General features: G+C 36.9%; 1 long non-coding RNA gene across 1 annotated transcript in view; it reads left to right on the plus strand.

Moving 5' to 3' along the window:
- The first annotated feature begins 16097 nt into the window (after nt 1-16097).
- Nucleotides 16098-25125, plus strand: part of LOC112678644 (uncharacterized) — a 43155-nt gene continuing 34127 nt past the window's right edge. The window contains exons 1-2 of the long non-coding RNA XR_003147727.3: nt 16098-16168; nt 24804-24996. This is a non-coding gene — a long non-coding RNA (uncharacterized LOC112678644). The remainder of the gene's footprint in view (nt 16169-24803; nt 24997-25125) is intronic.

Below are 25125 nucleotides of genomic sequence, written 5' to 3' on the forward strand. Positions count from 1 at the left end.
AGAACCTTATCTAAGAGAGGAAGGATAAGCTCTGCCAATGAAACAGCAGTATCAAAGAATTTAGTGAGTTCATAAATTGGGTGAAAAGACACACGCCGGAATCCTTTTTTATAAAAATAACTTCCTATAAATTTCGTTCTTCTCCAACTTCATTCTTCTAATAAAATTTCTTTCCTCTTAATCAACTTAAAACTCTCTTATTACTGACAATCCAGTTGATTTCAAATCCTAAAATTAACCAACTATTATCCATTGATTGTAGCCCCTTAGTGTTCAGGAGTTGTGGCAAGAATACAGCGATTTATCTAGCTCATGGAATCTTAGAAGATTTTTAATCTCATAATATCCAACAGGATCCAATGAGAATGGACAATATATGCCCTTCCACATCTGACTCAAAGACACATCTTCATGAAGATTTTTAGGCTCCATTTTACAATGTCCTCTCTAGTCTTCTTTCCGCTTCTCTATTCTTCAATTACCAAAACAACCTTATCCATATATACAACCGGAGGCTGTATTTAGTCTTTGCTTTCCATATTCATCAGTTTCCTCTGAGATCCAGATCCTATCTCACACAAAATCAAGGCATAGCTTCCAACCATACCAAACCTCTCAGGGGCTCAAATAACATGTTCTAGAGATTTCCAGTTATTTAATAACATTTGGTAAGAAACCTAGAATAATGTTTATTTATTTCTTCCTTGTCTTTATGTCAGGTTATCAAAAAACATAATTTTTAAGCCTTCAAAATATCTCACTTTTTCCATTTCCTCTCCATTCCCAACTGGACAACCTTTAGCACCAAAAGTCTATTACCCGAGGCTGTCAGGACTGTCCGGCATCCACTCCACCTATTTGTGCCTTAATGCCAGACCAATGCTTCTAGAGTATTCCAGTCAATATTTCACTTTTTATTAAAACAAAAAAATTACTTTATTCACCATTAATTTCAAATCCTTGTGCTTAGTTTAAAAGTGCACCATAATCTGTTCCTACCTTTGACACCTCACACACACCTTTTCCAGTATTCTACTGTTATATATCATATTTCATCCTATAGCTCTTCTTTACTTCAAACACACAGATTTATTTGTATCTCCATATCTTTTCTCATTTTGTTACCTCTATCCTCTTCTCTAAGCTTTCTGCTTGGCCATTCTTCTCACTCTTCTCTGTTAATATGCAGTTCCCCTGTGAAGTCTCTTCTAACTTTTCCAGTACACATCATTCTCTGTTCTGTGGCAGGTGTTATTCTGTTTCATGTGGATTAAATATGAGTTCCTTAGTTTGATTGGGAGACCCTAAATTCATCCATTTATTCATTCAACACTTGATGCCAAGCATTTTTCAAGCATTGTGCAGGGAATGGAGACAGTAGTCCCTAAAAGACAATAGCCAAGATTGCGCATACAAAGCATGCAACCTTCCACTGTTGGAAACGTAGTAGGCAATGCTAAACTATCTAGGCACCCTTTCTTACTGAGCTGGAATATGACTTCAGAATCTTCAAACCTATCATTACCAATCAATTGGAGTGAGGAATAAATTGAAATCTATTTGTTATGCCTTTTCTACAATCTAAATGAAAATGTGTGTTTATGTATAAAAATGAATCTTAATTCAGTTCTCTGAAGAGTTAAAAAAAATAGGCATATTTTTGAGTTGCATATTTAACATAATACCAGGAGAATTTTAATAGAGATGAGTTTATTAAAATGGAAAACAAATTTTATATTAATATTCAGGCCTCACAAACAATGTTGACTGCAAACAATGATTCACTCACATGGAGAATATAATAAGGACCAAGAATCTCACATTGATTTATTTCTTCAACCACACTCAGGGATACAGAGCAACATAATTAGCAGCAGTATCTTCAGACACAAAGAAAATCAATCCTTATGCATGCATTTGTGTCGATTAGGAATATTCTAGAATTTGTCACCATGTCTGATTCAGTAGACTACATCTACAATAGTGAAAACTAAGTGAACCCTTTCATAATACATCTTGGCAAATACAGCAAATGCTCTAGATCAAGAAGCAGGATGACAACAAACAGAAATTTCTATTACAGTACAATTGATTATTAGGAGAATTTGCAAGTCCAATTGCCAAACAGCAACCTTATGAAAGTGGTTTATGGATATGTGAATTTGTATCAGAGATGAAACTAAAAGAAAGCATGAAAGAGAAAAAGGAAACAGAGAGTACATAAACACTGGCTGTATATTAGGAAAAAAGAATAATGAATTGATGACAATATTTTGGAGGAATTCTAGTACACAACATCAAGAAGGTTAGAGTTGAGTATGGCTGTAACAATTAGCATGCATGCACTTGTGAGGAAACTAGAAACTAAAAGAGCGCTATGTAGATATGCCTTTCTCCATAAATGTCTTGACTGATTAAATGACAGAAGTTTCTTCTATAAAAAGGTTAATAAAGATGAAGCATATGCTTAGCCTGATTTAGTTCTACAAGCTGTTCTTTAGGCTTTGTAGGAAAACCAATTTCCATTACCCGCCAGACTTCTGATTGTTCTGAGCTTCTTCATCACCTTGGGGAGACTGAGATTCTCCACTTTTTTTTTTCTTTTTAGAGAGGAAGGGCAGGGGGCAGAGGGAAGGAGAAAGAGAATCCCAACTAGGCTCCAATGCCCAGCATGGAGCCTGATGTGGGGCTCAATCTCATGACTCTGAGATTATGGTATGAGTTGAAATCAAGAATCCAACACTCAACCTACTGAAGCACCCAGGTGCCCCTGAGATTCTACTAGTCTTATTTGAAGTACCATCAACTGACTAAAATAGATACTACAAATGCCAAAGTGAAATATTCAGCCTTCTTTATCTTTTATTTAAATTAAATAGGAATGTCTTTTGTCTTCCATATTTTTTGTATGATTCCCAATTTTTTTATGGTTTGCACAGGCCTAGATGCAGCTCTTCTTGGAATAAGAGCTCTTCTATTTTTATCTGGATATATGATTAACTCTAATGGACTGAGGGTCTTATCATAAATTTTAACTGTTACCTGCATGTCCCTACAGATCCAGGAAAGTGCTTATACCAGTAGGAATTTAATATAAATCTGTGGAAGAGGAAGGTAGATAGTCACTCACTTTTTATTGCCTTGTTTCAAAATTAAGACACGAAAATATAGCATCCACTTTATTTTTAAAATAAATAGTGCAATATTACTTATCCATAATAGTGTGGCCTCCTTCTAGAACTATACAGGTAGCAAATGGTTCTACTTTATAGTGCAAACTCCTTATCCATCAGAGTGCAAGATAAGTAAATTTAAAATTTTATCTGAATTTATTTTTCTCTCCATGTCAATATTTTAGTGCTGTAGAAGAGATTGGTTAAAAATGGGAAGATCCCTAAAAGTTTCAACCAGAAACAATTTTAATGCCTTATTTTTTTCCTCTTGGTGTAGTACAAACTGACCTATTTTGAAGTATTTGGAACATCAGAATGCTATTGCAATGTTCTAACCAAGAAGCTGTCCAAAACTAAGTGATTGAAGCACTTCATAATTGAAGGACTTCAAATGAATCTAGTGCTGTCCCAGTTTCAGCTCTTAGCCTCCCTGTCATTTTTTCTTTGAGTACCTTCTAGGTAAAGAGAATAAAGCTCTATAAGCAAAGGGAAGGAGAGAATTATAAACTGATGGAAAAGTGGAAGAAATTAATAGTATTGTTTTGGATCCTCCTGATATTTTGATATTTGGAAGCAAAAGAAGAAAATTGGAATTTCTATTTTCAATGAGAAAATGATATGCAACTTAGATTAAGATAGCAAGACTGATGGGACCTAACCTGACCTCGCCCATCACATCCCAGGTAATCAAAGCTTAGGAGATATGATGGTGTAACTCTGAATTCCATACATCCAAAATGAATTTGATTCAACAGAGGAAAGTGAATTTTTAAAAGATGTTTACCAATTAAAAAGCAGAAATACAATTTTGGAGGAAAATATTTTTAAAAGAAAATGTCCTTCGATTATCAGTTATTATTAGAGAAAAGTATAAAACTAAAATCTCTGGATTTCTATTCTGGTTTTGTCATTTGCTAGGTGTATAATCTTGGGAAAATCACCTCATTCTGAGACTATTTTCTTACCTTTAAATCAGAATGATCATACATTCGAAATTGACTTCATAGGACCAGGTAGGGATAGAATGATTAATGTGTATTAAAATACTTTGAAAATATGGAAAGCCATATTCAAGTATGAGGCTTGATGATGATGATTATTGTTAATTTAAAAAAAAATTTTTTTACAGAAACACATGGGAATTAGAGCAAAAAGAAACCTCCACTAGCTATACCTGGGAGACCTATAGGGAAGAAGCCTACATTCTTCCTTCACAACCAAGGCAAAACTTCTGGCATTGGCTCTTTTCTTGCCTTTTTTTTTTTTTAAAGGAAAAATATTATTTGATTAATTTAATTTTATTTTAATTCCAGTATAATTAACATACAGTGTTGTATTAGCCGATTGATATTCTTATATTGGCCATTACAAGCTTAACCAAGTGGCAAACATTTGACCATGACTTTAGCTACAATCTCATAATATGTCATTTTGACAATATTCTTAAACATAGGAACATGAAAGAAAAAGAAAGTGTGCTGATCTATCTACAACACTATCCAATCAGTACTATTTTGAGGCCAGCTTTTTGACATTTTCCAAAAGAGACCAATACTGATCTCACCATAATCTAAAGAGAGTAAATACAAGAATATCATGATTGAGATTTTTCTATTTGAAAAAGTAATTCAACATGATATATATCATAAGAGCTTTTATTTACAGGCAACATTACATTCTTGTGCAAATCATTTCTGCTCACAAACACCCCACTGGCTTGACTTAATACATGTTTCAAAACAGGGATGAATCAACCTAAGTCAAAAAATCATATCTGTATCAAATGCTGTGGTCCCAGCATATTAGCCTTCTCTGAGCACAAGGACAGGGAGAGAGATGGAAACAATGATTAGTGTGCAGAGATGGGAGAGCAGTGAATTTTTCTCAAACTGGGCTAACATCTGTCTGGTTGGCTGTACCAGTGGGAAACTTCTAAAAGACTGGAGAGTTCTACTTTTGTCCTCAGTTTTATTGCATCTTTGAGTTTGCTAAAAATTATTGGAAATCTTGCTAAACTGGAACCTGTAGATGCAAGCCAGGACTCAGATAAAATCATCAGTCCTTTGCTTCATAGCCTTTTGTACCTTTGTGTAATCCATCTCCCTCTTGTCCCCAGGAAGCCCACTATCCTCATGGCATTGCCAGTTCTTTCTAAAATCTAAAATTTCATATTAATATGGTAATGACTTCTGTTACACTTTAAAGGTCAATTTATATTTTTAAAATATAGCCTTAAAAGGGCAGTGAATAAGTCTTAGAATCTTCAGGTAATATGACTCCCAGATGAGGGTGTATATTTGTGTAGGGATTTTATTTTTCCAAACTATACAACCAACTAAATACAGATAAAAGTAATGTTCATGCAAGTAGATGATATAGTTGCTAAAATAGTGAAATTAGGGTTTAATGTTGTCCAGAGACTGTCAAATACTGCTGAAGTGACTCTTGATGCCAGGTATCTAAAAGTCTGTGATGAGTATTCAAATATAAAATATGGAGTCCTGGGGATGCCTGGGTGACTCAGTGGTTCAGCATCTGCCTTCGGCTCAGGGCGTGATCCTGGGGTCCAGGGATCCAGTCTTGCTTTGGGCTCCCTGTGAGGATCCTGATTCTCCTTCTGTCTCTGTCTCTGCCTCTCCCTCTGTGTCTCTCATAAATAAATAAATAAAATCTAAAAAAAATATGTATTTCAATGCACAATTCCAAAGATATCTGGAAATTAATCAATTCTTTGCAACAGATGTGCAAGATGGTCTAGAAACATTTCCAATATTGATGTATATTAGTCTTAAATCTATCTATATGTACATGACATTTATATGTATAACACATAACACAAAGGAGACCTGACGTTGATTCTTTACATTGGCAGTGATACTGGATATTAGAAATTTCAATTTGTGAGTAGTTCCATTTTGGGAAAAATATTCAATACGAATTAAAGGTATTTTCCAAAAAAAAAGTCTTAACAATTTATATTTATTTAAATGAATTTTTAAATTGATATATATTATTATAAATTGTATTTTGCTTTTGTATAGAAAAGTTTAGGTATTTGTGAAGAAATTAACTTTTAAAATTACACGAATATCATTGTGTTCTTTACATTTACTTTAATTTACATTTCCCTCCCCTTTTTTTGAGGTATAGTTGAGACAATTACATTAGTTTCAGGTGTACAACACAGTGATTCCATTATACTTTATGCTCTGCTCACCATAGGTGGAGCTACCATTTGTTACCATATAACACTGTTACAATACCACTGACTATATGCCCTATGCTGTACTTTTCATCTCCATGACTTATTTATTCCATAGCTAGAACCCTGTGTCTCCCACTCCCCTTCATTCATTTGCTCATCTCCCGACTCCATTCCCCTCTGATAACCACCAGTTTGTTCTCTGTGTTCGTGGATCTGTTTCTGCTTATTCTGTTTGTTTGTTCATTTGTTTTGCTTTTTAGATTCCACAAATAGTAAAATCGTATGCTATTTGTCTTTGTTGGGCTTATTTCACTTAGCATAATACACTTTAGGTCCATCCGTGTTGTTTTAAATGGCAAGACCTCATTCTTCTTTATGGCTGAGTAGTAATTTAAAATTTTTATATGTTATATTCAAAGTTTATAGCCTTTAAAAAACTGCATCTTCTTTTTTTGATTTTTTACATCACTTCAAAAGAATGTAAGTATCTAAAAGGGTCCATTATAAAATCATGATCATGAGAGAAAAAAACAAACTATAAAATAAATACATACTAATTATAAATCACAGGTGCCTTTGTTTATTGTTCATTTAAACATTGTGGATCCATTAGCAGAATACCTAGATAGGTACAATAAAAATTAAATTCAATCAGAATTTATATCTTGTCCACTTTTCATTATATAAGACCATAGCTTTCCTTTTTTTCCTCTTCATTTTTTATTATGAAAGTATATCGTTTCATAAGCACAGAGAATGTATTTTATTTCACACTGTGTTGGTTTGATACACAACTCTGAAACATTTAAACATCTTATGTGTGGGCTTCCATTGTTACTCTGGCCTTGGGCTTCTCAAATACTAGAAACAGGCCTATAAAATAAATAGTAAAAGAATGTGAACAGATCCATTTTGCCAGATCCTGACCTTTAAAAATAGCCAGCAGAACTACACATGATTGATTTCCTGGCCTCTAAAGAACCACTGGCACTACAGGTAAATTTCCAGGACTTCCCTTGTCCTGTTTTTCTCCTGTTTCATTCAGATTTCACCTCTATATTCTGTTGTTGACTCTCAGTTCTCTGACCCCAACCTAATTCTCCACCTCTCCCTTGTAAACGAACTGTTTGTGTGTTCTCCATTGTGTTGGGTCTTTAGCTTTTGATCTCAGGCTTTTTGATTGATCTCTTTAGTTGCCAGCTTCTCTGATGGTTTGAGAAGTGAGGGTTAGTTCTGGCCACTTAGAAGGCTGTTCTTATCCTTGGAGACTCAGCTGGAACCTGGCAAAATAACTCAGACTTCTACTGTAGGTGGTGGGCCAGAAAGATTAACACCAATTCATTATTACTATGGAAACAAGATAAAGAAATAGCTTTATCATAAGAAGGAAGAAGCTTTTTCTTTGTATATAAAAAATGCACATATGTAAAATACTACCAAAAATTCTATATATGTCATCTACCCTTATAAACGTGCAAGCTTCTTTGTGGAATCTCATTTCTTTACTCAAAGAAGGCTTCTATCTCTGAAAAAGACATGATAAATATTATCTGTCACATATATTTCTGTACCCTGTCTTATTAAATTTTAATGTTTGATTGCTCAGTGAAATAACATTGAATAAATCAGTGCAAATAAGTATCAGCATCTAAAATTTCATGTCTTGCATATATTATCTGTCACCTCAGCGTTACTTTTCTGCTCTCTAAAGGACTAAGATAATTCAATTACCAAAATACACATGGGAAAAACAAGATAGCGACTAAATACCACATCTTTTGTGTGAATATTTGTCATTTTGGCTGTTAAAAATGTAATCCCTTCAGTATTAGTACACAAATTCCTTTTGTGTGCAGTTTTCATCAAAGTTAATGTTTTTCTGACACTACAGAATTCTTGTAGTGTTTCTGGTACTATAGTAATTCTGTAGTATTTCTTTTACTACAGAATTCTTGTGTTATTCATGCATACTAAGAATGGCCCAAGCTCACCTAATGAAATGGTATTAAATAGATCTTTGATTTTAGTTAGAGATGCAGACATGAGGGGGTAATTTGACACAAGATCTGATATCCAGTAGGTGTGCAACGATATGGCCCTACTGGATTTTTAGACACCATCCTGATGGTTCGGTGTCTGTGTATACAAAGAGATTTGCATTTTAAAAATCATCCATCCCTGGTTAGAGATAATTCATTCCAGGAACAACAGTGCATGCTGCCAAACTACTCCAGGTATCTAGTATGTTTTTCCTGCCTCTTTGTGTTTATGAGTTCCCTTGGATCTGTCTATTCCATAAGCCTTGTCATATATATTTTATCATCCAGATTTTCACTTGTTTGGTGAGCACTCATTGCTATTTTGCCCGAGACAAGATTGGTTTCCTTTGCTTGCAACCAATGTACTACAATACGATGTTTCTGAGAAGTAATATTTTTAGAAAATGTTATGATAGATAATTTAAATTGATTCACTTTCAAGAAAAATCTAGAAAAATCAAAAATTTATGTAAAAGATTAATCCTAAGAAACAATCTTTAAAAATAATAATGGAATGCATTTCTTTGGAGCATTTCAGGGTGTTTTTTTTTCATTTAATACCTTCTTTGATAATAGCAACAAACAAGTGAGACCAGAAAGAGAGAAAATGTTGGCCTGATTTTATACAAAGACACAATGAGATTGAAAACCCAAGAGTCTAAAAAGTGTGTTTTTCCAGACACAGTGAGGCATAGGCCTAGGCCTGGTTGAGAACTCTAGAGAAGGAAATGCAATAGGTTTAATTTTTAACATGTAGCCTATGAAGGTACAAGCAGCATCATTACCTACTACTTCAATTAGATGCAGAAGGAAGATAAGCAGGCTTCATATATACTGGAATCATTTTCTTTTAACATTTAATTTATTTATTCATGACAGACACACACACACAGAGAGGAGACACAGGCAGAGGGAGAAGCAAGTTCCTTGCAGGGAGCCTGACATGGGACTCGATTCCGGGTCTCCAAGATCACACCATGGGCTGAAGGTGGCGCTAAACCGCTGGGCCACAGGGGCTGCCCTGGAATCATTTTCTAATTGCTTGGGCTTATATTCCTTTGGACTGACAAGCACTCTAGCCGCCACCTTGCAAAAATGTTCCCATTATCCAGTTAGATTTACTGGATCATTTGTCAGAGAATTTCAAAGTCAAGCATTTTATGACTTTATCTCTAAGACTGGAAACTTGTATTCAAGTGAAACTGCGGGCAGAAACTCAGTATGTAAACAGAGAAAGCTGGTGCTCTAAGTGAAGCAAGATTTGTGAGAATAGAGACCTCTGATTCCCACATGTAAGGCCCCTCTGTAACTCAGGGCTCCTCGGAAAAGGGCCTTAACATTATCAAAGTAGCCCTGTCCCCTATTTTATAAGTGAAAATATCCAGGCACAGATAAATTATGTGATTTTTTTCAAGCCTGGTCCTATATAGGAATTTTATAGAAGACCTGGAGCCCTGACTCCCAGACAAGTTTTTTTTTTTTTTTTCAAGTTCAGGGGAACACCTGTATTTCCACCCTATTCTCCCAAACTTCACATCAAAGGAAGGGCCTGTTCAGCATCTTGTGAAGATGAGCATGAAGAGCCATGACAGCTATACTAAATTGCGCATTCCTCAAGTCACTTGTGTGCTTTTTGAGGGAGTTTCTATTTCCCATGGCTAAACAGGCAATATAACTTATCTTCCAAATGAGAATACTTCTGAAAGTGAAAGTCTTCCCCCTACAGCTCAAAAGGGACCACAAGGCACTAAGAGGATCATTCTGTGATGTGCCGCTTGGGACCAAGGGATGAGGGCCCAGAAAAAAATCCCATCCACTAGAGAGGGTGGGGAGAACATCTGAAAGAGCTGGGGTGGGGAGGCGCATTGAATGCCCCTAGGACGAAGTTGTAGATGTGGGTATGGGCGGCTAAGAGAAGTTAGCCTGGGAGTACTAAAGGGAGGGGGCAGTGTCCCAGAAAGTCAACCTCTAGGGAGGGCCCCAGGATGCCTTCCAGGGCTGCACTCCAGGCTTGTTTCCAAACTTCAATTGGGAATAAAGCCCTCTCCACTCCATTCAGGCTCAAAGCAGCCACGGGGTCTTTCTGACATATAGCTGTGACCCCAAAAAGAAATAGTAATAGTAATAATAATAATAATAATAATAATAATAATAATATAACACATGGTATAATACAATATAATTACACCTGGAGAGCAGGCCAGGTAAAGTAGGATGTATGATCATCATATCCATGGTATCTGGTGATATGTTTTATATAATTGGAATTATTCTATAAAAAAGGCGTTTAGCAGTCTCCATCTTACCCTTAGTTATTCAGAATGTCAAAATATATTCTGCACCACATAGATATGTAAACAGTCCCACTTATGTGGCAACATATGTACCTCCTGTCTGGTCTACTTGGAAGGCACACACATGAAAAGAGACTAAAAAGTGAGTGAATGTCATTCTAAAATGAATTAGAAAACATTTCCATGCATTTAGAATTCTTTATTTTCCCTTTTTATGCTTCTTACACATTCCTAACTAGAATCCAAATTATTACTGGGTCTCCAATCAATAGGTCATGCTAGTCATGGAGCCCATTCTACTGCCCTGTCCAGGCAAAGAAACAAATTGGTAGCCCTGCCCAGTTTCTGAGTGTAAAATCCAGTCCTATCTATCCAAAAAGCCTGGCAAGACAACCTAGTAACCATGGGACTCATCCTACACTCCTGCACAGGAAGCCAAGCCAACAGCTCTGCCCAATTGCTAAGCATAGCCTCTGGCCCCATGGAACCAGGAAGACCAACATTGTCTTCGGGCAGCCTCAGAACCCAGCCTACTGTGTCACCAAGTTGTGAAGCCCCACCTACAAGCCCACCTAGCAGAGGAACCTACCCTGTAGTCCTGCCCAGTTGTTGAAACACAGCCTGCAGCCCTGCCCAGGCAGGGACTCCAGCCACTGACCCCACCCAATTGCAGAGCACAGTCTCCAACCCCACCCAATTGTGGACTACAGCTGGAGGTCAATGGCATTTTTTTACCAAAATGGGAAAAAAAAAAAAAAAAAAAAAAAAAAAAAGCACTAAAATTCACATGGAACCATAAGACACCCTAAATAGCCAAAGCAATCCTGAGAAAGAACAAAGCTAGATGAATGACACATCTTGATTTCAAGCTATAGTATAAAGTTATAATAATCAAAATAGTATGGTACTAGCATTAAAAGAGACACATAGATCAATGAAAAGAATTGATAGCCTAGAAAAAAAAAAAAAACCTGTTTGTAATCAATTAGTATCTTACAATGGAGTCTGTGTCAGACTCAGATTATAAACTCCCTGAGGGCCCATATAGCTCTGTACGGTGCCCATGATGCCTAGGAAATAACTTTTACTAGTAGATACTTAAGAAATCTCTGGAAAACAGTGTGGAGATTCCTCAAAAAGTTAAAAATAGAACTACCCTATGATCCAGCAATTGCACTACTAGGTATTTATCCAAAGGATACAAAATACTGATTCGAAGAGACCAAGCACCCTGATGTTTATAGCAGCATTATCAACAATAACCAAATTATAGAAAAAGCTCAAATGTCCATCAACCGATGAATGGACAAAGACAATGTCATTGACATTTGACAGTTGACAATGTCAACTGATGAATGACAAAGACAATAATATTAATGGAATATTATTCAGCAATCAGAAAGAATGGAATCTTGCCATTTGAATTGACATGGATGGAGTTAGAGGATATTATGCTAAGTGAAATAAGTCCATCAGAGAAAGACAAATACCATGTGATTTTACTTATATGTGGAATTTAAGGAACAAAACAGATGAGCATAGGGGAAGGGGGAAAAAAGAAAGGGAAGCAAACCCTAAGAGACTCAACTAGAGAGAGCAAACTGAGGGTTTCTGGAGGGGAGGTGGGCAGGGAAGAGCTAAATGGGTGATGGGTATTAAAGAGGGTGCTTGTGATGAGCACTGGGTGTTGTATGAAATCATATTGAATTAAAGCCCATCCTAATAAGTGATCCCATTTTAACTGGATTACCTCTGTAAGGACCCAGTCTTCACATAAGGTCACATTCTGATGTACTGGGGGTAGGACTTTACCACATGGATTTTGAGGGGACACAATTCAACCCATAATAACCACTTACACTTCTACAATAGTATTTCCCTTATTGGTTATGATAATTTACTTGTCTTGATTCATGATTAAACTTGAGACAATCTGAACACATAGTAGTCACTCAGTAAACATTGAGGGTATGAGTGAAAGTATGCTCTGAAGAACAATTATTGATCCTAACACCCGCCTTCTGCCTTTCCCATAGGGCTTCTTCTTCTTTTCTCTTTTAAAGATTTTTATTTATTTATTTGAGAGAGAGAGAGAGAGAGAGAGCAAGCCTGAGCATGAGTGGGAGATTGGATCAGAGGGAGAAGGAGAAGCCGACTCTGTGCTGACAGGGAGCCAATGCAGGGCTCGATCCCAGGACCCTGGGATCATGACCTGAGCCAAAGGCAGAAGCTTAACTGCCTGAGCAACAGAGGTACCCCCTCTGTAGGCTTCTGGGACGGCCACAGGGCTTCTTAAAATTGATCAGACAGCCTTCTGCTTCAAATATCCATCCAGGCCTCACCACCCTTTTCCCAGGCTTGCTTTTTCCTACATTGTACCATGTTGTAGTGAATCTGAGCACATCTGTGATGTCCATTAACACTACAGGGACAGGGCCTTGAGTTAATATTCATCTTCATACCCCCATTATCCAGTGCCATGCTTGGAGCATAGTGAATGTTCAATGTTTACTGAACTAACGGAAACCAGCAGAACTCTGACCCAGACAAAGAAGTAAGGACAAAAAAATCTTTCCACAAAGGTATCTTAGGAATGACTATAATCTCTGTGACTTCAGGGCACATGGATCTTTCGTTGTCCATTCATTGAAACAGGTCAGTGTAACCTTCAGACTGCAGCTGCCTCTTATCACTGTGTCCCCTGAGAAGTGGAAATCAAGTTACACGGAAAGCAAAGTGAAATTACTTTGCAGTCTTCTCCCTGCTGTTAGTTCTTAAGGAAGGAAACAGTGTCACGTTTCATTGTCTCTGCATCACAATGGCAATAATAATAATAATAATTATTATTATTATTATTAATAATAAATTCCCTTGCTTTGGAACAGTGATGTTCAGATCCTTAGGCTGCAGCACATAGGATTTTTTAGGAAGACGCATTTTTAGGAGAATTTGGCAACACAAGGAAGTGCTGCAATCCAGTTGTTAACACCATTTTAGCATTGTCTTAATTCCCATTCCAGATGTTCCACTTGGTGGGGTGAGAGTGTGAGCATTTTTTCCCTTGGAAATTCAGCAAATACCATAGCAGTGTATAGTTTGTCCTCATCTCCAGAGAGAGATTCTGAGAGGATTGCTTCACTTGGCATGAATTCAAGGACACCCATTTAATAGGAGAAATCATACATTACAGTAAAAGGAAATGTTAAATTTCACTCATTATTGTCCAGTTGCCTTAAAATATATTTTCATTTGAGACTCCTTCTGTGGAGACTGCAGTGTTGTGAGAGCAAATGAACAAAGAAATGAGTATAGATATATACGAGGCAGTAAAATCTTATTTAAAATACTAGAAATAGTACACTTTATAGAAATTAAAGTACCTTGGGCATTCCTGCCATATGTGGAGTGAATAAAAAGTGTGATGAATCCTGAGCAATCTTTCAATTTACTATTGAATGATTGAGTTTTGCTTTTCTTTTCAAGAAAATTTAACAATTTAACAACCTGGTATGACATTAAAATAGTCTCATCACAATTTCTATGGTTCCATTCTTGATTTTGTGCTGTAGGATCTCCTTATAGGTGAATCTATAAATTAAAAATAAAAATCTCCTTTCAATGTATTGATAACTAAGTCATGATGCAGACAGTTTTATCAAGTGTTGCCTGACTTTGAATTTGGCTCTCTAGGAAGTCCCAGGTGTATTTTGCTCCAAAACATTCTCTCCAGATGTGTCTCTGCCATTTAGAATTGAATTTATGCATGCTCATATTCATATTTGAGACGACCAATACCTCAGTAATGTTTTTATTGATCTTACTGCAAAAGGATGAGAGCTTAATTGGTAGGAAGAGATTGGTTCTGTCTGGGTTTATTTGATAAGGTGGACCCTTAGGGGAGATCATTAGGTCTCAATGAAAAAAGAATTGGTCTTATTGTTGTCCTTTCAAACTGTTTCTGCTTATCTTATCATGAGGATGGTGGTGGGGCTCTGTGTTTAGGCATAAAGCTGGGCTGGATTTCATGGAATCCCATGGGGGCTCAGTGACCAATGAGAGGCTGTTGCTAGGGAGAGATTGCAACCAACATATGCTAACTAAATCAGACTTGATGTAAGTTGAAAAAAAAAAAAACAACAACAACAAGAGGAGATAAAATTCTCTTTGTGCATTTCTCTCTCTCTCTCTCTCTCTCTCTCTCTCTCTCTCTCTCAGTATTAGGTACTCTATGTGTTTCTGATTATAGCACTATTATTCTTACCTCTTATTTACCCAGACCTATTGTTTTTTCTTTTTCTTTTTCTGTCTTATATACTTTAGCCATGCTTTTCATCTTAGCTACTCTATTGCCCTCTCGCTCTACCTATAAAATCACCATCTCTCAATTTGTCATAGATAATTGCTAGTGACTCAGTTCATAGGAAATCTACGAATAAAAAAAAAAAGCTCATTAAATATCAAGGGTTTGTGGTGATAGAAATATGGCGATCTATGTTGAGGCAGCAGCTCAGGGACAAAGTCTGGACAAGATCTCAGAAACTGAAACATTTGGTATTTAGCCTGCCCACAGGGTAACTCATTTGTGCTGGAGTCTGCTTACAGGGAATCAACAGAAACTCCTAAAATATGCCAAGTTATGCAACACCCTCAAAATAATACAGTGCTTATTGCTCAATAATAATGTGTTAACTATAAGTAAATAGGAAATCAGTCCTTGCTGTTCAGGGAAAGTAATATAGTATACACCTTTCATGAAATTCAAGAATGAGTAAGATGAATCATATATTTATGAAAGCTTCAATGATTAGAGAAAATATCCATTCATGTCCAACCACACCTCCCTCATAGACTTGCATACCCCAAATCACATTAAGAAAGTGTTTCCTATTTTTCTCCCCTATTCCTATAATGAATGATGTTGGATCTTTAATTAAGCTGAATATTAAATAATGAATTACTTATTAAATTTTGACATTGAAAATTCTTTCCATGATACAGAAAAAAAAGTCTGGTTTCTTGTCAGTGCTTTGAGTAACATTTTAAATGTTTGCTTTGTATTTGTAGTAACAGATCAGGTAATACAAAATATATTAATTCTCAGCTTTTTTATTATTTATTTTAGGTTAATTCAATTTTTAAGCCAAGAGACTGGAACAACACAAATAAAGCTTTTTATTGTGGATTATAAGGCCAAATGAGTTCTGTCTCCTATTCTATTGTGTCGATAGATACTGTTTTACTGAATCAGTGATTCTGATCCCTGAACACTGTTTGTAAGAGCTACTGATATGGCTCCCTTTCTTAAGCCAGAAGGGCTTGGGATGTGCTTCATCTCAATACCATTAAAAACATTTTCTCATTTATTGTATGTCCTCCTTACAAACCTAGCTCCTGGCTGCCTGTGGTGGAACAGATCAACTAGTGAGGTATATATATCTGACATCCTTTCGTTTCAGAGTGAGTATCCATAATGTGGGAACATCCAGTTTTGAGGGGAAAAAAAGCAGTTTTGTGCTCTCTGTCAGATGTTCTGAGAGGTGATCTCACATTTTATTTACCAGACTTTGGTTCCATATTTGGCTCAGAGCTGCCCTGGAAATGTGTGGGATGTTTGTGAAATGTCTGATATGTTTGTAATTTGCATTTGCCAACTCTATTTGGAAATCCGTACAAGAATAGAGAAAAAAGTAAAGGCAACTATTATGTTGCCAAATGTGTAATTACTCTTTTTCATAATCTATTTTTCCTTGGAAATGATTGTTTTGATATCAGGCAATGAATTGTATCTACAGAGAAAAAAGAACCATGTTTACTATGGCTTATTTCCTAGGTTATATGTAACCAATGAGTCCTATCATTGTTAATCCTGTGCGCTATTTGCTATTCTCAAAAAACTCAAGACCTGACACTTCATCTTATGAGGTGATACAGTATTTCTGGCTGTGCAAGAAATGTTGCTATCATTTCTTAAGGCTCTCCATGGATGGCTCCACATTATGATTCCAGGCCATTTCTTTCCCTTCTATTTATTCCCTGACTTATGTTATCCCTTGGCTGGTTTTCTATACATTCCATCAGTTGTTTTGAATTATGCCATTCTCAACCTGAAAAATCTTCTTTTAATTGCTTTCATCCAGATTCTTTCCATTCTTCAACACCCAGATCAGTTATTTTATTATTTTCCTTCTTTCTCTTTCTTTCTTTCTTTCTTTCTTTCTTTCTTTCTTTCTTTCTTTCTTTCTTTCTTCTTTCTTTTTCTCTTTCTTTCTTTCTTTCTTTCTTTCTTTCTTTCTTTCTCTTTCTTTCTTTCTTTCTTTCTTTCTTTCTTTCTTTCTTCTTTCTTTCTTTTTCTTTCTTTTCTTTCTTTCTTTCTTTCTCTCTGTCTCTCTCTTTCTTTCTTTTGCAATGGGGAGAGAAAGAGAAAGAGAGGTGGGGGAGGGGCAGAAGGAGAGGGAGAGAGAGAATCTTAAGAAAGCTCCACTCCCAGTGTGAACCCAACATAGAGCCCAACATGAAATTCGGTCTCACCACCCTGAGATCATGACCTGAGCCAAAATCAAGAGTCAGATGGTTTGACTGAACCACCCAGGTGTCCCTAGATTAGTTATTTTCTATTCTTAGAAGCCTTACTTTCTGGCTGCACTACGCTTCTCTGGATTATGGTTTTTTGTCTCACCATCTAGATGGTAAGTTACTTGAGAATGATGGTCATCTCATACTTTTCTTGTATTCTCCATGATATCTTGCACAACACTGGGCACAATGCAGACATTCACACTTGTGTATTCACATATTGGTTTTAAGCCGTATATATATAGTATAAAAGCCCCCAACTTAATGCCCTCTACCTGATACTATAATGACATGAGAAATGAGCACCTTTTCCCTTCCTCTCTTAGGGACATTTATGCTCTAAGGTAATGAAAATAATAAAATAACTATTATCTTTGTCATTATTTATTCATTTATTTATTTTCTTGAGAGAGAGAAAGCAAGGGAGAGAGCTAATGCAAGCAAGGAGAGGGGCAAATGGAGAGGGAGACAAGCAGACTCCCTGCTAAGCAAGTAGCCCTACGTGGGGCTCAATCCCAGGAACCTGAGATCATGACCTGAGCTGAAATCAAGTTTTGGCAACTTAACCCACTCAGCCTCCCAGGCAGCCTGTCATTATTATGTTATATATTGCATGGCGACCACATGAACTAAGTTCTACATATGTCATTTAATTTGATCCTCAACAGTCTAGCAAGAGATGTATTGACATTGATATTTTAGAGGTGAAGCTATATTTTAGATGCTGAAGCTCAGAGAAATTAAATGAGTTTCCCAGGGTCACAGAGATAGTTAATGATAAAGCTGAACTAGAATCTAGGTCATCTTTTGTGGAGGCCAAGAAAAATTAAGGCCATCCCACCTAAAGTTTAGCATTAGCACAAGTACAGCCATCTTAGGTCCCTGTGAATAATAGCTGAACTTTAAGGGGAAAAACTGCAGAATGTCCTCAATGTCCTTGGCAGGTAATCCCATATCAGAAAGACAACAGAGCTCAGAATTGCCCTCGGCAGAGAATCCCATATCAGAAAGACAACAGAGCCCACGCCCGTGGTAGAAAGTCCCATCTTAGAATTCTTCCATCCCTTCTGGAAATCCCCTAGACCAGCCTATAAAAAAACCAGCTGTAACCCACTTCGGGTCCAAGTCCCTGCTCCGCTGTGTTATACTTGGACCCAAGCTTGAGCTTGCTAATAAACCCTCGTGCGCTTGCATCGGTGTCGGCTCCTTGGTGGTTTCTCGGATTCGCAATCTTGGGCACAACACTTTCTCTTAACAAAACAAAGCAATGTGTTCTTTTTCTTGTCTTCTTTTGCCATGTTTTGGGGATTGAGTGAAGAGTCTCACTCACCATTCATCACATGTTCCTTCCTTCTCTTGCCAGATACTGCCAGCCCTCAGGCCTATAACCTCAGGTTGCCCAGGGGCCTCCTCTGCAGGGCTTGCAAATGTCTTCCTGTCCTTAGGGAAAATTCTTGTACTCTTCTCCAACTCTTTCTTCTACTGCTCTTATGCCTTCCCAGGTGACAGGGGAGCTCATATCTGATAGATTGATCTTCATACTGTACTAATAGATCATTGTGACTCATTTTTTTCATCCTTATCAGAAAAAATTGTGTGCTAAAAGTGAGCCCTAAGGATCATAGTTTTTTTATTCTCAACTAATGAAGTTCTAATAATGAGAATTTTATCGTTAAAGAAAGTTTTAGAAGCCTGAGCCTTTCAATAGTGCCTCTCAAATCACATCATACACCAACTGCCTACGCAACCTGAAAAACATTTAAGTCTAACTTTTATTTCTTTTCCCTCATCTTTTCCTTGGAGCAAAGTGAGTTTTCAAGAAGTATGGTAAACTCTGCCTCCCATGCTTACAGCCTCCTTTGTATTATTTTGCTCATTTTAGGAATTTAAAATTTAAGACATCTATTCCCAATGCCTTATATGGCAGATGAATGCACTTGATCTCAAGGATGTACCCCCATGAGAACAAGAACTTTGTCTCATGCTTACTGTTTGGGAACTTGGGAATCAAGGCTGAGCCTTGCCTGACAGGGTAAGCTATCAGGAAATACTGACCGAGTTAATTGATGAAATTAGCATGTATCAAATTAGTTATTTTGGATAACCATGAAAACTAATATTTATTAGACTAACTATATGCCAGATATTTTCTTAAGCTTCATGTATTTATTTTTAGAGGATGAGAGAGAGTCCACTCATGTGAGTGGGGGGAGGGGCAGAGGAAGAGGAAGAGAGAGAATCTCCAGCAGACTCCCAGCTGACCACAGAGTCCAATGTGGGGCTTGATCGCATGACCTGAGCCAAAACCAAGTCAGGCACACAACCGACTGAGCCACCCAGGCACCCCTATGCCAGATATTTTTATAAGCACTTTGCACACATTAACTTAGTACTTAGGTCAACTTCCAATACCTGTTTTTTTATATTTATATATATAAAAATAACATAATATTTTGGTGCCTTCTGAAGATATCTAAGGAACCAAAATATTATGCAGTTTAACCAGTTTTGGGTCAGTTTCAGATCGGGGATATGAAACCAGACAAACTCAGTTCAAAGAGTGACTAACTAAGAAAGTTGTTCAACTATTAAATCCTCCAGAAATATTGCCTCCACCATCCTTAAGACAGACTAGGTAAAGTGTTCCATTTTGGATCACGTTATAGCATATGATTTGTATATATCACATTGTATTATAATGACTTGTCTTTGTCGTTCTTAATTTAAATGACTGGGTTTAAACGGAAGGTTATGAAAAAAATTGAAGCAAAATATACAATTAAAGATCAATTTGGGATAAGGTTAGAATAACAAAGCATTCTCTATCTGGAAAATTATTTTGATTGTTATATAAAAGATATAGATTAGGATAACAAACAAAAATAAACACTACCAGACCCTAGAGCCCAATGATTCTCATTTTTTGTTAATTTCTATAATTAGAATTTGCTAAGCAAGAGCATCTGATTTTCTTTGTACTTTCAGTTTTATTTTATACAGTGTTATCTAGGTCCAAGTAAATATCATTTGCCACAGATAGAAGTTAATTAACTCTCTATTATGCTATCCTGTATTAGGTGTTCATTGCCCCTCATATTTATTTGATAAGTACTAACATCTTTGTCATTGGGAAATATGTTCTCTGAGTTAGCACTATGGAAATGCAGAGAGTGACCCTGCTGTGGTTTATTGGGTCAGGTCAGAGATTGAAAGGTCCCAGATGGCTGCAGGATCTTGCAGTATGTGGGTCTGTTGCTAGGAGACCATATTGATCTTTTCTAGCCTCTTAGCAGATGACCTCCTCTACTTGCCAGTGATTGATTGCCATCATTTACAGCATTAGGTAGAGTGTTTGCCTTGTCTTCAGTATTTAAAAAGTTTAAAAATCTAATCATTAATGCTTAAAATGCTTTAAGGTCTTTTTTTAATGCACCCATAGCAGCCTATCATTAGGAATGCCTGTTCATTTAACATGGCCAGTTTCAAATATGGTTCAATAGATATATATTTTCCTGCCTTAATATAAATAAAATGTGATTATCAAAACCAATTTGCTTATATTAAACAAAGTTAATTTGGTTTTTACTGGTCAAAACCAAACTGTGTTGTGTCTGCCTTGCCCAGCTCTTTGTCTTAGGCACAAGGCTCCAACTAGAATGCAGATAGGTTTCGTACATTAAAATGTTCCACTTGCAGAGAATAACAGAAGACTTAATTGCACCTCAGTGCTTTCATGTCTGGCCCCTAAAGGTCAAGTTGGACAGTGCAGTCAATAACTGGACAGCTAGTCCAATGAGAGCGCTTTTCACGCCAGTGGAGAAGGGCAGTACATTTGAATGCTGCTCCAGTCTCTCAAGAAGGAAGTTTATACACAAGTCAGGCTTCCTGGTTACAGCTCTCAATGATTAAATGCCTGATATAAATATAGTGCTGTCTAATATTTTAGGGTGGATTAAAAAAATCAGATGGAGACAGCCTTGAAGAGAACAGCTTTCTGTTAGACTTGTGAAAGATTCCATTTAAACAGATACTGCAGCAGTATTTTGCTCAGCCTGCCCTGTCTGAGAGAGGGTCTTGAAGACCCTAGTATCCTATAAATCTTGACTTTTCTAAAGTTTCTGGGAGAAATGGAGATGTGATGGGAGTTTTCATGAAAGTAATGGTGATAGATACTAGGTGCTTATTCTGTGTCAAACATTGATCTCAGCAATACATAGGTATGCACGTGTACACATGCACACACACAGATAGATAGCTATTATTTTTATTATCCATCATAACAATCCTATTAGGTAGGTATTATTATTTTAAATAAGATGAGTATATTGAAGCACAGATGTTGCAAATGATTTGCTAAGGTCTGTGCAGACAGGAAGTGGTGAATGGAACCAGGATCCATCCCATACAGTTCGAACGCAGAGCCAGGAGTCCTAACCACCATTATCACCCTCTGCCTTGCAAGAATGAGATCTGGATCTGATCCAAAGCTTCTCAGTAATTATCAGAGAACTCCAGCAATTCTCATCCCTCTATTCACCTCATCATTGGTCCCTTGATGCTTTGCTGACAGCAGTCTCCATCAAATATTTTGCTGACTTAAAACATGGGTCTGAGGAAGGAATTAGAGCAGCAGCACTTCCCATCAGGCCTCCCCAGGGAGAGGTGAGAACAGGTTTCCAAATCACTACTGTAGAGTAGTATTGTCATCCCCTTCCCTGTGTGAACAATGACTACACTGTCTTGCATTTCCACATTCCCAGAATTTATACATCTCAATTCAGTGATAGCCACCTCACCTTCCTAAGTGCCCCTTAATCTTCTCCCATGAAAAACAGAGAAGTGATTAATATCTGCAAAGCAGTAAGAGAGATACTGGACATGAGGTAGCATCCCATCTGTGGAGACTGGACTACAAGGAGCATATTCTTAAGGATTTTATTCACTTTTAAATCCTGGCAATGTAATTTTTACTCTACAAAACCTAATTCGTATGTGCTTGAAGCCAATAATCTTATTCTTATAAAAGCTTCTGAAACCATTGACTCATTGAAGCTCATGAAATATAAATAATTTGAAACATTTTAGGGTTCATTGTTTTCTTTGGATCTCCTATTACGCTGCAGGATGGTAGTGTCTTAGAGAATTTTCAGTTTGGTCAATAAATAAATAAAATTTCAGAAAATGTGTATGTGTAAAAGGGACAGTGTGGATATCTCAATGGATATATTCCTAAGTTATAGTAATAGTAGCTGACATGTGTAGAGGCTTATGTCCCTGGTACTGTTCTAAACATTGTACATGTATTCTCTCATTTAATATCCACAGCCATCCTGTGAGGCAGGTTCTAGTATTATCTTCTTTTAGCAAATGAGGAAACAGAGACACAGAGGATTTCACCAACTTGCCACAGAATACACAGAAATTATTTGCCAGAGATAGGATTTGATCCTAGGCAATTAGGCTGACTGGCCCATATTCTTGAGTGTTTACATTCATTTTAATTATTGGAGAACTCTTTTTCATTAAGTTGATCATAGCAAAACTTTCATTACAATATGTTTCATTGCAATAATTTAATATAATGCCTTAACTGAAATTTTCTATTGGCTCAATTTTTGTTAAAAGTAGAATTTTCCTCATATTTAACCAAAGAGAATCTCCACTCTAAAGTTTGAGTTCAGTTTGCATAGGATCTATTGTGAGAAATTTTATCCTATCTCCATTACTCCAGGGTCACCACACTACAACCAGGTCTAAAACATGCTTGAGCAAAGCATATTTCTGCCTGTTTAGCACTGAAGTCCCAAATATATAAAAAAAAAAAAACATACCTACGGTTATAATCATAATTTTAGTTTTATGTATAGGCATTCATAATTTGTATAGAGTCTTATATGTGTATATACGTATGATTTGTGTGTAGAGATAGAGATAGATGATAGATAGATAGATAGATAGATAGATAGATAGATAGATAATAGATAGACTGAGAGAGTGAGAGAGAGAAAGAGAGAGGAAGAGAACTATATGTAGGTGCCCATGTACCCCAGGCCCAGAAGCTAAATCCTAACTGGACTAAACAAACCATCGTAATTACATTCCCTTCACCAATAATTATAAATGGCATTTAGCACCATTATGGACCATTTAGCACAATTATGGCCCATGAGATATGTTGAGGAAGTCAGATGGTTGAACTTCTAGCAAAATTCTTCTTGTTGCACTGGATTAACCAACCTGAAACCATGAACTGTGCTACAGATTGTTATATGAGATAAGTTTTTCTGGTTGTTTTAAGCCTGTGTGGTCAGGTTTTCTATTACTTGTTGCTTTAAGTCCAAGAGAAGTTATATACATCAGGGGTGAACAAACATTTGCGAAAAGGGCCAGTAAGCATTTTCAGCTTTGCAGGTCATATAATTCTTGTCACAATTACTCAACTCTGCCCTCATACCATGGAGTGGCTTATAGGTAACACCATTCAAATGCGTGTGCCTGTGTTCTAATAAAACTTTATTTACAAAACAGTTTTCGAAATTAAATTTATTGAACAAATGCCACCTCAGTCATAAAATCAACAATTATAAAGCCATCCAGAGACCCCCAGATATTTCTTTGGGTCACAGTCATAATTTTGAACCTGAGAGACTATGGGAGAGAGTCATTGACGTGGGGTCCAGTTTCAGCCCTATGACTTCTCTGTATGACTTTAATTAAATAAGTTACCCAGCTTTGCTGAACCTTGGTTTCTTTATGGGCAGCATGGGGAGTATTAGTAACTCCCCATAGTGTTGTTAGATTGGAAGTGAAGTCTAAAGTTCTCTCAACAGAGTGTCTGGCTCCTGCTAAAAGTCAGATCTTATTCTGTTTGTCTCCCGTGGTTTCTGCAGGGTCACTCCTCCTAACAGTCTGCTTTTTCTGCCTGTGGGAGTTCAGGTGCTTATTATTGTTGTTGTTTTTTAAATAACACAAAATCAAACGTATTTGCATGCACAACAAAGAGGATTAGGACTTTAGGCAAAACAGGAAAGCAGTTGTCTGTCAAATGGAGAGCAAGATTCTTAAGTAACTGACTATGGGACCTACAATGATGGGAAGACTTGCAGTGTTGCCTTCAGAAGTTATGTCTCTATACCTGATGCTTCAGCAGGCTTTCAAACATGCCTTAGTGCCAGGTTAGTTCTTCTAATTCCTTCTGACAATCAAGATGGTTTCAAAAGGATTTGCTTCACTGGCCACTGTTTGCCAATCTCTGATATAGATGATGTTCTCAAATATTTTGAATCAGAGTATGCTTTGGTGGATCAAAGTCTCTACACTATCTGCTTTATTATATAATAGAAACCTTCCAATGGCACACGGGAAAAAAAACAAACCCAAACTGAGTTCCTCAGTGAAGGAGACTTATTAATGCAAATAACTGAAAGGTCCAAGCACAAATTTAACATTAGTCTAGACTTGGTCCAGGAGTTCAGATAACATTATTAAGTTATCTCTTTCTCTCTATCTCTTGGTTTAGCCTTCTGCTGGCTGGATTTATCCTCAGCATACCTATAATGGTCCCTGACACTTCATGGCTCACTTCTTTCTGCCAGTAGTTCCAAGGGAAGAGGCATTCATGTAAATCCTGGGATTCATTGGAATCAAACCAGTTTGGGAGATTTGTGTGTTCCTGCACCAATCATTCTTGGACCAGCACAATTGGAATTATGGTAATGGGTCAATAATGTGCCAATAATAAAAGTAATCTTTCTGATACATCCCTAAAAAGTGGCACCATTGCTGAATCATACAGACTAAGGATGTGCAAATAATGGTCCCCAAGGGTAACATAAAATTCT

This window comes from Canis lupus, chromosome 29 (genome assembly GCF_003254725.2).
Source record: "Canis lupus dingo isolate Sandy chromosome 29, ASM325472v2, whole genome shotgun sequence".
Taxonomy (NCBI): Eukaryota; Metazoa; Chordata; class Mammalia; order Carnivora; family Canidae; genus Canis; species Canis lupus.